This window comes from Lepus europaeus, chromosome Y (assembly GCF_033115175.1).
Source record: "Lepus europaeus isolate LE1 chromosome Y, mLepTim1.pri, whole genome shotgun sequence".
Classification (NCBI taxonomy): Eukaryota; Metazoa; Chordata; class Mammalia; order Lagomorpha; family Leporidae; genus Lepus; species Lepus europaeus.
The window spans coordinates 13,166,837-13,183,372 of record NC_084851.1 but is presented as its reverse complement, the minus strand read 5'-3'; the positions used below and the strand labels follow the sequence as shown (position 1 = coordinate 13,183,372).

General features: G+C 37.0%; 1 pseudogene; it reads right to left on the bottom strand.

Annotated features, from left to right (window-relative positions):
* Window positions 1-13,714: 13,714 nt before the first annotated feature.
* On the bottom strand, window positions 13,715-15,244 carry LOC133754214 (palmitoyltransferase ZDHHC2-like; annotated as a pseudogene).
* Window positions 15,245-16,536: the final 1,292 nt, after the last annotated feature.

Genomic DNA, 16,536 nt, shown 5'->3' with positions numbered 1-16,536 from the left:
TAACATAGTATGAAAAGTCATGTAGCAATTAGGTAAGAGAAAGAAATAAAGAGACATTCAAATTGGAACAAAGGAAGTCAAACTGTCACTGGTGGGAGATGACATGAGCACATACATAGAAAACATCACATACTCTAACAAAGATCTTTTAGAATCAATTAAACAAATTTGCAAGATAAAATGTCAAAATATAAAAGTCAGTAGCAGTGATTTATACTAATAGCAAGTTATCTGAAAAAGAAATTTTAAAACTATTCTTATTTCCAATGACTATAAAAATACCAACCTAAAACTCAGTTCAACCAATAGGACAATGAGACCTGGAAAATACTGATGAAAGACATTAAAAAAGGCACAAAAGAAATGAAGACATCTATGGCCATAGATTGGAAGAATAGATATCAGTAAATGATCATATTAACCAAGGCTGCATAATGATTCATGCAATTCTTATCAAAATGCCAATGGCATTTTCATAGAACTAGAAAAAATATTAAAATTAATTTAAATACATGAAAGAGACCCAAATAGCCAAAAATATATTGACTAAAAAGAACACAACAGGATATATTTATATTACCCAAATTTGAAATATTTTTCAAAGCAAAGTCACAATGAGGTTTCCTCTCACTCCAGTTAAAATGGCTCTCATGTGGATATCAACAAACAACAAATGTTAGTGAGGATATGGGGAAAAGGTACCCTAACCCACTCTTTTGGGATGTGAACTGCTCTAGCCACTGTGAAAGACAGTATGGAGATACCTCAGAAATCCAAATGTAGATCTACCATATGATCCAACCATCCTATTCATGGGAATTTACACAAACTTCAAGAAATCAGCATTTGAAGGTGTTATATGTACCCCTATGTTCATTGTAGCACAATTCACTATAGCTAAGATCAGCAATCAACTCACATGTCCATCAGTTTTTGACTAGAAAAAGGAACTATGCTATATATACACTATGTAGTATCCTGTATTTTGCAACAAGATGGGCACTATCAGAAACCGTTTTACTAAGTGAAATAAGCCAATCCCTAAAGGACAGATATGATATATTTTCCTTGATCTGAGGTAACTAATAGAATACCTGAAATGCAATGTAGTGAAATAGATATTTTGAGATTTGATGATTTTACAGCTCCTGTCTCTTCCATTAAGGAACAGTGTTTTTTTGTTTTTCTTCTTCATACTATTTGTAGAATTCTTTTGTTTAGTGTAGGATTAACTATATGATCTTTAAGTAAATTGAACATAGATCTTGGTAAAAATTAGGAGTGGGAATGTGAGAAGAAAGAGGAAGAAGTTTTGGAGTTTGGGCAGGAAATAGGGTGGTGATGAGTATCACTATGTTCCTAAATCTGTATATAGGAAATACATGATATTTGTATAACAAAATTTAAAAAGTAAAAACTTATTTCCATTGGGCATGCATGTATATATATACCCCCTATATCTATATCTATATCTATATCTATATCTATATCTATATCTATATCTATATCTATATCTATATCTATATCTATATCTATATCTATATCTATATCTATATAAGGATCTATATATATAGGTATATATATCTATATATGTATATAGGTATATATACATATAGGTATATATCTATATCTATATCTACATGTATATCTATATCTACATGTATATAGATATAGATATATATACCTATATATATACCTATATATACCTATATACCTATATATAGGTATATATATGTGTGTACCTATATATCTAGATATAGATATACCTATATATCTATATGTAATATATATTAATAATTATATAAAATTATATCTATATATATCTACATAGTCTATATATCTATATATTATATATAGATTATATATATAGATATCTATATATCTATATCTACCTATTGGAAGATTAGAAGTACAGGTATATATATAGATATATATATATATAGAGAGAGAGAGATCTCAAATAGTGGCATTGCTGGAACATACGGTAGTTCTTTCAGATTTTTTAGGAATATTAACTCCTTTTTGGGGGATGTACTTAATTACATTGCCACCAAAATTACACGAAGATGCCCCTTTCTCCTCATCCTCTCCATCACTCATTGTCTTTGTCTTTTGGGTAAAAGGCAATATACTTAGAATAAAATAACTTATTGTAGCTTTCATTTGCATTTTCCTCATGATTACTTATAGTGAGCCTTTATTCATTAACCTGTTGTTCATTTCTACATCTCCCTTTGAGAGATCTATGTTTCAATGTGTTGTTCATTTATAAATTGTATTTTTTGCTATCAAACTGCGTTTCTCATATGTATTAATTATTAGCACCTTTTCAGATATATTGATTATAAATATTTTCTCCCATTTTTTAAATTTATCTTTATTTTTAGAAATTGCTGTTTCATTTCTTAAAATTTTATTTAAGTTATACAAGTTTATGTATTTGATACATAAAGATTTAGGAACATAGTAATACACCCACCCTACCCTCCTTCCCGCCATGGTCCAACAATTTTTTCTACTCAATCTCCCATTCCCACTCTTAATTTTTATAAAGATCTATTTTCCATTTACTGAATGATCATAAAGTTAACCCTACATTAAGTGAAAGAATTCAACAAATGGTATGAAGAAAAAAGATGTTATCCCTCAACAGAAGAGACAAGGCTGTAAACAATCATCAAATCTCGAAAGGTCCATTTCATACAATACATTATATTTTAGATACACTATTAGCATTGATCAAGAAAAATATATGATATCTGTCATTTTGTTTCTGGATTATTTCACTTAAAATAGTTTGCAGTTGTGCCCATCTAGTTGCAAAAGTGGGAAGCCACATCATATGGTAGATCTATATTCAGACTTCTGAGATATCTCCATACTGACTTCCACAGTGGTTACACCAGTTTACATTCCCATCAACAGAGGACAAAATAAGTCTTTTGAAAATACATTTGCTTTCCTATGTTTATTACAGAACAATTCACAGCAATCAAGAAATGGAGACAACCTAAGTGTCCATCCACTGATGAATGAATAAGGAAAATATGATACATATAACCAGTGGAATATTATTATGCCATTAAATGATTTAAATCTTTTCATATGTAAGAAGATTGGAAGTACAGGTAATTATTTTAAGTGAAATAAGCCAAGCACAGAAAGATAAGCATTGTGCGATTTCACTCATGTGGAATCTAAATGGTTGATCTAATGTAAATTAGATATATAATGGTTACCAGAGTCTGGGGAGTGTGGTGGGGGAGTGAAGGGTGGAGAAAAAAATGATGAACAGATACTAAGCCATAGCTAGATAGGAGAAAGAATTTCTGGTGTTCTATTGTATAGTTGATTGACTATAGATAATTACAATGTATTATACATTATTCTAAAATAAACTGGGTGAAGGGCTTTTCAATATTTTCTTCAAAAAGAAATGCTGTTTGAGGAGGTAGATATGTTAACCCTAATTACACATTAAATTATAAATGTATACAAATATCAAGTCATAACGTGATAGTCCATAAATATGTATAAATTTTTGTGCTCATTAACAAATTGTTTTCAAATTATTATAGAGGAAGAAGGAAGGAGAGGGAGGGAGAAGTGCAGGGGAAGAGGGGAGAAGGGAGAAGGGAGAGGGAGGGGAGAATCAGGAGGGGGGAAGGAAAGTGATGGACGAGGGCATGGTGGAAGGAATTAAAGAAGGCAAGCAAAACCAAATATTAAGATTAAATACAAATGGTGAACAAGAAAATATTGTTACCAGCTTTCTGCAGACAAAATGGAAATATATACATTCATGCAAATAGAGATAAAATATTAAAATGTGGCTATCTTTTTCAACATTCATTTATTCATTTATTAACTTTATTAAATTATAAAATTTGTATTACCCTATGCCAAAAATTGGAGGAGAGTAAAAAAGATATTGTTATTTCAAATGAGATACTGTCACTGTGAATGATATTACATTTCCTTTTTAAAAGATTTATTTTATTTATTTGAAAGGTAGAGTTACAGAGAAAAGCAGAGAGAGAGAGATCTTTCACCCACTGGCTCACTACTCAAATGATTGCAATGACTGGGCCTGGGTCACTCTGAAGCCAGGAGATTCATCTGAGGCTTCCATGTGGATTCAAGGGCCCAAGGACTTTGGCCATCTTCTGCTGCTATCCAGGTGCATTATCAGGGAGCTGAACCAAAGAGAAGCAGTCAGGGCTCAAACTAGTGCCACTATAAAGCAGCGGCTTTACCTGCTAAGCCACAATGCTGTCCCTTTTGATATCTTTAAAATCATCTTCACGAAAAATGTGGAAGATGGCGGAATAGGCAGGGAGCACACTTAGTCCGGGGGGAGAGAAAGTTTAATATAAGTGGAGATACTGCAGGGTTAAGGAAGAGTAGGGGATGAAACAGCAGAGCAAACTCTTCCGGAACTAGTGATTCACAGTGGACCTGCGTGGAGAGCGTGGGAGCCCAAGTTCGGGACACCAGCGGCAGACTCAACGCACCAGCGCTGGAACGCGAGGTGAGCCGAACCTCCATAGCCCGAGATACCAGCAGGCAAGTGGAAAGAGGAGGCTAGAGGGAACGAGGCTTGAAACTCCATGGGGAAAAGTTCACCAGGCTAACTAGAAGAGAGAGAAAAAAAAATAAAAAAAGTGACTGATACGGACACAAGTTTCTCTCTCTCCGCTCACCTCTCAAAGGCGAGCAAGACAGAGCAGGCGCCATTTTGGACATACGTCATAAGCAGGGCGACCTCAGGTCTGCACCAGCCCTGAGCCTAGCAGAAAAACCTGACTCTGTGGGGAGGGGTGAAATACCAGGAGATTAGCATCTAACTTGGCAACCCAGTGGGAGACTGCAGGAGAATTGGAGCCCACACTGAGGGCAGCACAGATTCCCTGTGTGGTCCTTGGGAAAGAGCTTCCAATTTCTGGCTCCTGTGGGTATATCATTTGCCTGCTAACTACCTCCAATTACGTTCAGCTGTGCGGAATTACTTCCCTTTTAAATCAAAAAAAGAAAGAGAGATTTACCATACCTAACCTGGGAGTGTCATCTCTGACACACCCTCAACCCTGAGGAACCAAACACAGCTCTCAGTCCACACTCATCTCAAGCCTCTAAGGCTCCACTGAAAGCAGACAGTCCACTTAATATAGAACCATAGTGTAACAAGAAAAAACACCACAGTGAAGAAACCAAATATCTCCAATATGCCAAACAACAAATGCAAAAACCAAGCTAACAAGAACAAGGAAGAAACTATGACGCCCCCAAATGAAAAAGACACCCCAATTCAAGATTATGAAGATGATGAGATCGAAGAAATGCAAGAAGCGGATCTCAAAAAATTGATAAGAACATTAAGAAGTTCTCAAAAACAAATTCTTGAACTACAGAAATCCTTCATGGACAAGATAGAAAATCTCTCTCGTGAAAGTGAAATATTAAGGAGGAATCAAAATGAAATGAAACAACTAGTGGAACAAGAAACTCTGATAATGACTAGAAATCATAATGAAATGAAGAGTTCAATAGATCAAATGACAAACACATTAGAGAGCCTTAAAAACAGAATGGACGAAGCAGAAGAGAGAATATCAGACTTAGAAGACAGAGAACAGGAAAGGAAACAGGCAAACCAAAGAAAAGAAGAAGAAATTAGAAATCTAAAAAATATTGTCGGGAATCTACAGGATACTATTAAAAAACCCAACATTCGGGTTCTAGGAGTTCCTGAAGGCATGGAGAGGGAGAAAGGATTAGAAGGCATTTTCAGTGATATACTAGCAAAAAATTTCCCAGGTTTGGAGAAGGACAGAGGCATCTTAGTACAGGAAGCTTATAGAACCCCTAATAAACATGACCAAAAGAGATCCTCACCACGACATGTTGTAATCAAACTCACCACAGTGAAACATAAAGAAAAGATCCTAAAAGGTGCAAGAGAGAAACGTCAGATCACTCTTAGAGGATCTCCAATTAGACTCACAGCAGACTTCTCATCAGAAACCCTACAAGCTAGAAGGGAATGGCGAGACATAGCCCAGGTACTAAGAGAGAAAAACTGCCAGCCCAGAATACTATATCCTGCAAAGCTCTCATTTGTGAATGAAGGTGAAATTAAGACTTTTCATAGCAAACAGAAACTGAAAGAATTTGTTGCCACTCATCCTGCCCTGCAAAAGATGCTTAAAGATGTGTTACACACAGAAACACAGAAACATGGTCACCAATATGAAAGAAGGTAAAGGAAGGAAACCTCACAGCAAAAGATCACAGGAAGCTCAATTTCTCTTTGACATAGAATTAAACTCTGATGCTCTGTTAAAGCAATGTGTTAAAGTAATCTATTATGTTATCTTGATGTCTGTTAAATTCTATTTGTTCAAAAACAGCTGAATTTTTATTAAGAGCTCTGGGTTATTTAAATATGTGCTTTTTTCAAAAATTTGAATAATCACCTTCTAACAATGATCAAATTTGGTCTATGTTATGTCATGATTTTAAGAAATCTTATTTCAACCAGATATTTTGGATTTTGAGCCTTCTTGGCATTCTTGACAGGCATTCAAAAAATCAAAGTTTCAAACAATCTGGTCTCTAAAATTTCCAGTAAATCCTGGACTTTGGTTTTTCCAGTTTGGGCCCAACTGAAAAAATCGAAGGACCTATGTCTCTCATCTTATAGAGACACCAACTAATCAGTCTATTTGGAGTATATTAGAAGTACTGTCAAGATGTGATGTGGTACCAGACTTTAAGTTTCTATAATGGAAAATGCTATTAACACAAATGTTTGAGAATTCAAAAGTCTAATGATCTTGTGTTACTAGACATGATAGTTATCTTCATGAGAAAGCCCCAGAGGCTTAAAGGGTTAAATACTCGTAAAATCCTACAGGTGCTTTCAAAAATACTGTGAAGTAAGCAAGTGCCTCTTGTTGGTTGATGAGTTTATAATTTTAAACATGGCGACTTAAAGTCTTTTGTCATCCACAGTTATATAGGATGTGCTGCTCATAAAACTAAAGCGTTGTTGGTTCTGTGTTTAGCTGTCCTCCGATAGGTTCCTATGGACTTTTTCCAGCCACTTTTATTGTATTCAGTACTTTGGGATGGCTCTGTAAACAGATGAAGCCAATAATGTATTAACAGTACCAACTGAGAGAAAGTATGGTTAACTGAGGTTACTAAAAACAAAAAGCAATTCAAATCAATTGGCAATCTACAAAAAGAGTTAAAGATTTTAAAAGCTATTATTAAAATTGCTATATTGGTCTATTATGCTATATTATATGTGTGTACATATTGTATGTCCACATGGGGAAATTTTATTAAGAGTTTTATTTTAAATGGCTTATAGATAAGATTGTCCATAAAGTTAAGCTGCTAAAATCAATCAAAGATACATTTTAATCTGTGGGACCTGAATCTGTGTATCATATGTTTTATACTTGTTGGTAGAAAGAAACAAAACATTTTAGATGGTTGTGCTTAAGTTTACTGGCTAAACAAACTACACCATGTTAGATATTTAAGAGGTGTTTTCAAATACATGATTCTTAAAATTTATAGAAGGCATTGGACCTTCTGGTAAATGTTTTCTTAAGTTGTTATCTAGTGGTTGAAACTGTTTGCTAAGTATTCATGTGATATTGCTATTGTCAGCAAGCGATCTAGTACTTGCTCCCTCATTTCTCTATTCTAAGCCCAACTTGTTCTTTCATTTCTCTATTCTCTTCAAGGTAGGAAACTAATTCTATTATGAAGGAATCTGTAGGATGCACAATTTAATCTTTAGACCTTATAAAAGAGATGGCTAACATTTTTCTGCAATAGCATAGCCAAAATAAGAACTCAAATAATAATCTCATAGCTAGATTCACTTCGCCATCAGCAAAGTATACAGTAAGTAGAAAAAACCTCCCTTTCAGACCAAAGGGAAAGAAAGTTTTAAAGTGAGAATATAATTTTCCTCATGGGCATTGTCTACCTTAGAAAAACTACTACAGAACATGCCTGTGACTATAGACTTGTAGTTCATGCCACCGAAGATTAAAGATGGGAAACGGGCACTCCCTTGACTTGCATCCTCTGGTCTACTTTAACACAAACCAGGAGGCAAAGAAAGCTCGGCATCAGAAGCAATGGGTGGCAGGCCTATTAATGGCTGATCTGTACAGTGATCTGCCCTCAAGGAGACCCAACAGGCCAGTCCACTGCAGTGGCTTTCAATGTGGTAAGCCTGGGCTTCAGAAGTCAGCTTGTGAAGAGCCCTCGCAGCTCTGCCAAGAGTTGGATCACTGGAAATGGACCTGCCCTGGAGTCGAAGGATGCCCAGGTCAGAGCCACAGATCTTATTGGCTCTAAGCTGAAAAGCCCTTCACTCAGCCCAACTTCCAAAGTGACCACTGCAGCTGAGGGGATGGTCAAGTAGGGTCAGCAACATTGCAGGCAGAACTGTCAATTTCTTGTTAGAGATGCCCCCTGCCTTTACCTGGCCAGCTCTCCTCCCAGGCCAGCCAAGTAATGAAAGTCAACAGAGTGCCTTCCCCTCTGAGGTTCACACCTCCCTTAGGATATACCCCATGTGAAGAGATAGATAGGTCTGGGCCTCTGAATTTACAAGGCCTAAAGCCCACCAGATTATTATCAAGCCCCTTCTATCAGGTTCTATTTGCCTCTCAATCAGAAAACTTAATTGTAGCTTAGACAGCACCTTTCTTAGCTCCTCTAATAATGACTCTGTCCTTTGTTCTAGGCCCTGTCTAGTGCACTTGGGCCTCATTCCTTTGTAATCATAACCTCTACTCTACCTCCAATGGCTCTACTCCCAACCTGTGTGTACTGATGGTCCTCTTCCCCACTTAATGCTGTATAATTGTTCAAACCTGGTAAATGCCACTCTTAGGATCATTGGTTACTATCCTCACTCTGTCTTTTATGACCTTGTCTAAATATGATCAGAGTTGGCAAACTTGGAAGGCTTCCATAGCCTTGGCAACTCATGACGACAGCCTAGGATGGTTACTGGCGCCATAAACTAGAGTGTCAATTTGTTGGGTCAACAACAGGAGCCACTTTGCACTTGCTCCTCATGTGGGATCTCTGTCCTTAATGTGCTGTACATTGTGATTTAATGCTGTAACTAGTACTCAAACAGTATGTTTCACTTTGTGTTTCTATGTGGGTGCAAACTGTTGAAATCTTTATACTAAATTGATCTTCTGTATATAAAGAGAATTGAAAATGAATCTTGATGCAAAAAAGGGGAGAGGGTGCAGGAGAGGGGAGGGTTGCGAGTGGGAGGGAAGTTATGGGGGGGGGAAGCCATCGTAATCCATAAGCTGTACACTGGAAATTTATATTCATTAAATAAAAGTTTAAAAAAAAATCATCTTCACTATATTTTCAATATCAGGTAAACAATTGATTGTTTTAAATTAAACTATCACTACACTGATTGGTTGCTTGCAAAAAGTAAAAGAAAATTTTTTCTTAATAAAGATAGGATTATTCAGAACCTCAAATTATGTCTGCATTTTTTAATGCAAAGTATCTAACATACAACTTAGATTTAATAGACATGTCGGGAAGAAAAATATATGAAACAGAATGACTGGAGATCTAGATATTGGAGTTATCAAGACTAGAATATAGATAACTGACAAATATTCAAGATTCATGATAAGAGAGTTTTCACGGAGAAATAAAAAATAGTCTAAAAATCACATAGACATACTTTAACACACAAACAGAAAAACTAAAATAAGTGAATGAGGTTAATAACAGTTTAGAAAAAGCTAAAGTGAAAGAGAGGTGGAATACTTGCTGGCCTTCAGAATTCATGGAGGATTGGCTCCAATGCCATTCACAGATATCCAAATCCATGGATTCCTAAATCTCTTGTATAAAATGACATAGTATTTATACATAATATATTCACATCTTCTGGTACACCTTAAATCATCTAGATTTACTTAAATACCTAATAAAATGTAAATGCTATGAAAATAATTACTGTGTTATTGAAAGAATAATGTCAAGAAATATTTTTTTGACAGGCAAAGTGGACAGTGAGAGAGAGACAGAGAGAAAGGTCTTTCTTTTCCATTGGTTCCCCCCCAAATGGCCACTATGGTGGGCACGTTGTGGCTGATGCACTGTGCCGATCTGAAGCCAGGAACCAGGTGCTTCTCCTGGTATCCCATGCAGGTGCAGGACCCAAGCACTTGGGCCATCCTCCACTGCCTTCCCAGGCCACAGCAGAGAGCTGGACTGGAAGAGGAGCAACCGGGACTAGAACCCGGGGTGCTAGCACCGCAGGTGGAGGATTAGCCTAGTGAGCCATGGCGCTGGCCAATAAGAAATCTTTGAATGTACAATTAAATCTATACATGTAGATTTCATTTTTTTGAAAAATTTTTATTTATTTTTTTAGTTTTCCAAATGCAATTTTTAGATATAATCACTTAGGTGCTTAAATGAATACATAAAAGACCCAGAGGGGGATCTTACCAGTACTCTAACAAGGTAAAGTATACAAATCCCTCTTTTTCCCCTACCTTCCAGCTTTGCAAGAGGGAACACCTAACAGAATCCAGTCCAGTATATCACTATACCAGTTCTGTGCTTTGAAAAAATATCTGGCTACATATGAGTCTGAATACATCAAATGCTGCTCTTGCCCTTAAAACTTCTAAGAGTAGTTATCATTTCTAGTGTGGCACTTCAGGATAATGAATAATGACCAAGGGAAAAAAATCTTTAAAATAAAAGCAAGAATATATCATGTCTTCCCAGATTTTTTGAAGCAGATTGTCAAATTCTTCAGCTTAAAAAAAAAGTCTGAAAAAGACTGCTGCTATATTATTCAAAGAACTGCATTCCTACAAAATGGACTTGGCCTATGTAGCTCATTCCATAAACACATTTAATATAAAACTCTTCATATTTTTATCAAGGATAAGTAATTTTAAGGATAAATAATGGAGTATTTATTCCATTGTCCTCTGGTATTTTAGTTTATTGAATATTTTTCTAACAAACATTTTGAAAAGTTTATTATCATTTTTTTCTTTGATTACCTACCAGTTACTTAACTATGTGTTTTTTGTTTTGTTTTGTTTTGTTTTGTTTTTAAAGACAGAGTTACAGAGAGAAGTAGAGACAGAGAGAGAGAAATCTGGTTCACTCCCTGCAGTGGGCAGAGCTGCGCTGATCTGAAGCTAGGAACCAGGAGCTTCTTCCAGGTCTCCCACATGGGTAACAGGGGCCCAAGGACTTGGGCCATCTTCTTCTGCTATTCTAGGCCATAGCAGAGAGCTGGATCAGAAGAGGAGAACTGGGACTAGAACCAGTGCCCATATGGGATGTCAGTGCTTCAAGTTAGGGCTTTAACCAACTATACCACAGTGCAGGCCCCTCAACTTTTCTTTTCAACATCATAAATACAATAGCTTAGAGTTAGCCTTTCTGCTTTTGTTTTAGAAAGTAGATCCTCGAGATATTTAGAGTCCTAACTGGAGAGCTAGCAATGAAATAATATAGTTTAATGATACACCACTGTCTCCTGTTTTCTTTTTCTTTTTAAAATTTATTTTAAAGGTAGAGTTATAGACGGTGAGAGAAAGAGACAGAGAAAAAGGTCTTCCTTCTGTTGGTTCACTCCTCAAATGACTGCCCTGGCCTGTGCTGCGACTGGAAGAGCCGGACTGGAAGAGGCGCAACTTGGACTATGCCCATATGGGATGCCGGCACAGCAGGTGGAGGATTAACCAAGTGAGCCAGGCCCTGGCCCCAACTATGTGGTTTTAAAAGGTAATCTGCTTTAAATTCTCAAAGTCAATACTAAGAAAAATATGCAGCTTATCCTAATTGTTAACATTTATAAAATGTATAGTTCATTCAAATAAAAAATAACTTTTTTTCATAAATAATGCATACAAAGCACAAGAGCTTTTTAGTATATTTAGTGAAGCCAAGCATTTTGACATCAACAAAAACATCTTTTTATCTTAAACTAAATTTTCAAACAGCATGCCATTTAGTTCATACTGAACTAAATTTCCAAAACAATATGATTTTTAATGATTTGCATAATTTAATCTTGATAGGTACTTCAAGAAAAATATAGTTTTACTGTCATAGTTTTGATGAGAAGAAATAATAAAAATAATATAGATACCACTGGAGGATTAACAGGACAAATAATATAGATATATTACAGGAGGGTGAATCCATTGAACGAAAAGGAATTCTTTTTTTTTTTTACCACTTCTACTGTTTCATTCATAACATTGATACATATGACCCACAGGAGAATTTCCATTCATAACAGTGAAAGAAGGTTTGTCTTATATTATAACAGTGGACATCTCTACATTGTAATATTTCCCAATTCATCTCATGCCCCAGAAAATTCTGCTGTGCCTAACCCTGAACAGAACTCCCTGTAGTACATCTTGCTGCAACCTCAATCTTCTCCATGAATCAGTACATTTTGGCATCAAGATAATGGTAAGTTCATTCCCTGGTCATGTAGGATAGCTGAGTTCACCACCATATGAAGAAGATGATCTCTCAGTTCAAATTTTTTTTCAGTCAGTGCTGTTTTAATGTGACTTGGTTCTTCATCAACTCTGACTTCCATCTGCTAGAAGATTCTGAAGAAGATGGGAATCCAGGCTTGGGCATACAGAACATCACAGCTTTGTTTAATTTGGGTGCATGGTGCCATTTTAGGTGACCCATTCCCAAAAGATAGCCCTGACCCCCAAATTAGATGTCATTGGCCTACCCATTGCTTCTTATTTTTTTGTTTTGTTTTTTTGTTTTGTTTTGTTTTTGCTTTTTATTTCATAAATGTGAATTTACAAAGTGCAACTTTTGTATTGTTGTGCCCCCCCCAAAAAGGAATTGTTAACAGAAGTTCAATACTTTTACTAAGTTCAATAGGAGAAATGACTAAAAAGATGTTTGTAAAAACCCAAGACCACAAAAGTGTATCAGAAGTCAATCTTAATAATGTTGCAGATTTTGTTCCAATTACAAAAATCAGGAAAGATGAAAGGTGTTTCTGATTTAGAATTATTTTCTAAGAACATTGGATTCATTTTCTGAAATGTGTTCTATCCATTTGCTTGATCAGAAAGCTCCAGCTTCAATGTTCATACTTATTTTCTAATGGAAAGCAAAGTAATTAAAGTCTGATAAAAATGGATGGTGATCTTCAAGTATAGGCCATTTGGACTTTGTAATGAAGTCATAGTTATGACAGGTTGATAAGTCTGAGGTTCATTTCCTATCAAAAGGAAAAAGTAAAACAAGTCTGGTTTATTACCCTTACCTTCTTAATAGTAACTAACAGATTTTACAAATCAAGCACCTCATAGTGTGACATGAAATCCTTTAAATCTGAAACAGTATCTTAAGTCTCAATTTTTGAAATAAAAAATCAGATAATCAATGAAGTTTTTAAGTAATAAACTGTGCTACCCACATTATTTAGGTGAAAACTGGCCCATGAATTTAGGCCGAGTTTTCGATAGAAGATATTTCTTCTTTGATTCATATACAATAAAACATTTTAATATTTAATAAGAATCTCTGTTTCTGTATATTGGATCAAAAGTGTGTTATGTTTTAAGTAACAACTTACAGACATATCCAAATGGTGGCTTCATATGGGAGCCTTTCATCCACGTACAGCATCAATACTTTAATAAAGCATGAATTTATTTTGCTTGAGGATTAAGTCTCATTCTCCATGGTTAATGCAGGATTGCTCATAGCAGCTTTGCCTCTTCCAAGGTCTATATTGTTTTCTGTCCAAGACTGAGAGTCAGTAAGAAGGTGGATCTGGGATTCTCACAATGGCTTTGCAGGAATTTATGGTTTTCAGGATTTTAGTTGTTGAATTCAGTCCTGCAGGAGTAGATGGTTGTGCAGGATCCTGGTTAACAAGGCAAGCTTGGAAGGAGCAGCCATCAGACAGACATGAAAAAGTGGGTGGCAACCAGTACTTCTTTGTTTTTTTTTTTTTTTTTTGACAGGCAGAGTGGATAGTGAGAGAGAGAGAGACAGAGAGAAAGGTCTTCCTTTGCCATTGGTTCACCCTCCAATGGCCACTGTGGCCTGCGTGCTGCGGCTGGCACACCACGATGATCCAAAACCAGGAGCCAGGTGCTTCTGGTCTCCCAGGGGGTGCAGGGCCCAAGCACTTGGGCCATCCTCCACTGCACTCCCTGGCCACAGCAGAGTGCTGGCCAGGAAGAGGGGCAACTGCGACAGAATCCGGTGCCCTGAACGGGACTAGAACCCCATGTGCTGGTGCCGCAAGGTGGAGGATTAGCCTAGTGAGCCGCAGCACCGGCTGCAACCAGTACTTCTTCTCATCACCAAAAACTTGTCTCATTATTTTTACTGAGACCTAAGCTGAATCCATTCTTAATGGTTCCACTTCGAAATACTGGACTCCTGAATGCCTCTAATGTAGATTTATTTTTTGCTGACAAGCCAACAATGATAGCCAAATAGAGAAGATAAGCTGACAGAAAACTAGCTTCAGCAAAGATTAGAAACATCATATGGAACTTGGCTTGGGTATCTGGTAGACCACTTGTCCAAAACTTGACAACATACTGTAAGTCTGTAGCAGTGATAAAAAGGCAGTACAGCAGAGAATCAGCCAGGAAAAGTTGGAAGAATTTACAATCTGAAGTCCAACACAATTGTTCACCCATGGGCAATGATGATCCATCTTCAAAATACATTTATCACAGATGGAACAGAGATGGTAGTGATCTGGTTTTATAAGTTGGCATCTATCACAATAGCAGATTGCTCTAGTCATGGTCCTGGTATAAATGAGAAGATCCCTAGCTGCTCACCTAACAACTTCCTGATGGGCTTGTCCTCTTGGCTCTCTCTCTCCAACAATTCTTTCTCTGCATAAGAGAGATGGCATTCTTTAGAAGGATCCATTGGTATTGTAAAGATAGTTTTCCAGTACGACCTGACAAACAATCGCGAAAAGTAGGTGATAAGCCAACTAGCCCACAACTTGTTCGCCAATGTTTTCCATGGGAACTAGTCAGAGATGGATGGTGGTGGCGTAGTAGGACCAGCCCTGGAGGAGGCTGATGCACACCACCGGGATTCAGGACGGCACCCGCCACAACACACGCCGGTACCGCCGCCTGATGCTGCATAGGCCCGAGGGTGCCATCTTCCAGCGACATCCACCTGCCCAGCTCTGGCCTCTGGGCGGGATGGCCGCGCCAGGGGCTCCCGGTAGGACTGGCCTGGGGGCGGGGGCTGGTTGTGCTGTGGCTACTGCCACCGCCACTGTGAACGCCCAGCTCCTCAGCCCAGCGGAGGAGGCAGCCATGGGACGAGGGGGCAGAGGAGGCAGCTCTACATGTAGATTTAAAAATGTATTTTCTATCGACTGTTTTGTTGAAGACATGGATGCATAATCTCTGTTTATAGAAAGCCAAATCCAAGAGAGAATAAAATATTCAGTCTTAAAATGGGGAGAAAATAAAAGATGAAAAGTGACAATGATGCATGAATTAAATAAGTCACAGAGAAACTGCTGACATTTTTCAATTGTAGGCCCAAGTGGAAAGGTTTAAAAAGGAAAAAAACAAGAAGCAGAAACAATATTGAAGAAGAAAATCATTGAAAATTTTCCAAAACTTTAAAAAGTCAACAATCACCAAATTATAGATGCATTAAATGATGCAAACCATTTTCAAGGTAAACCTTTAGGTTCACTTTTTGAAACTAAAGACAAAGAGAAGACAACAAAATATATAATCTCCAAAGGATCTAAAGTGAGAGAATAGCTAACTTATCTGTGTCTGGTTTCGCTGTATTAGTTGAGGAATCTGAATTTTGTACTGCTGTCAGAAAAATCAGTATCCATTAACACCTATAGACATCATATGTGAAAGTGTATATATATATATATGTATATATATATGTATATATATATATGTATATATATTTATATATACATGCAATTTCAAATAAAAATTGAAATGGATCATAGCTGGAACATTTTTACTCAAGCAAATATTGAAGCAAACATTCTGACTGGAGAAAAATAGTCTCAGAAGAACAATGGTGAAGAAATTAATAAATCTTGACTTGAAACTTTTCTATTATCATTGTGTGTATTCCATATTTTTTTTGTATTCTATAGTTTCTTTTTTTTTTTTTGACAGGCAGAATGGACAGTGAGAGAGAGAGATACAGAGAGAAAGGTTTTCCTTTTGCCATTGGTTCACTCTCCAATGGCTGCCATGGCCGGCACATCACGCTGATCTGAAACCAGGAGCCAGGAGCTTCTCCTGGTCTCCAATGCGGGTGAAAGGCCCAAGGACTTGGGCCATCCTCCACTGCACTCCCTGGCCACAGAGGAGAGCTGGCCTGGAAGAGGGGCAACCGGGACAGAATCTGGTGCCCTGGCCAGGACTAGAACCTAGTGTGCTGGCACCCCAAGGCAGAGGATTA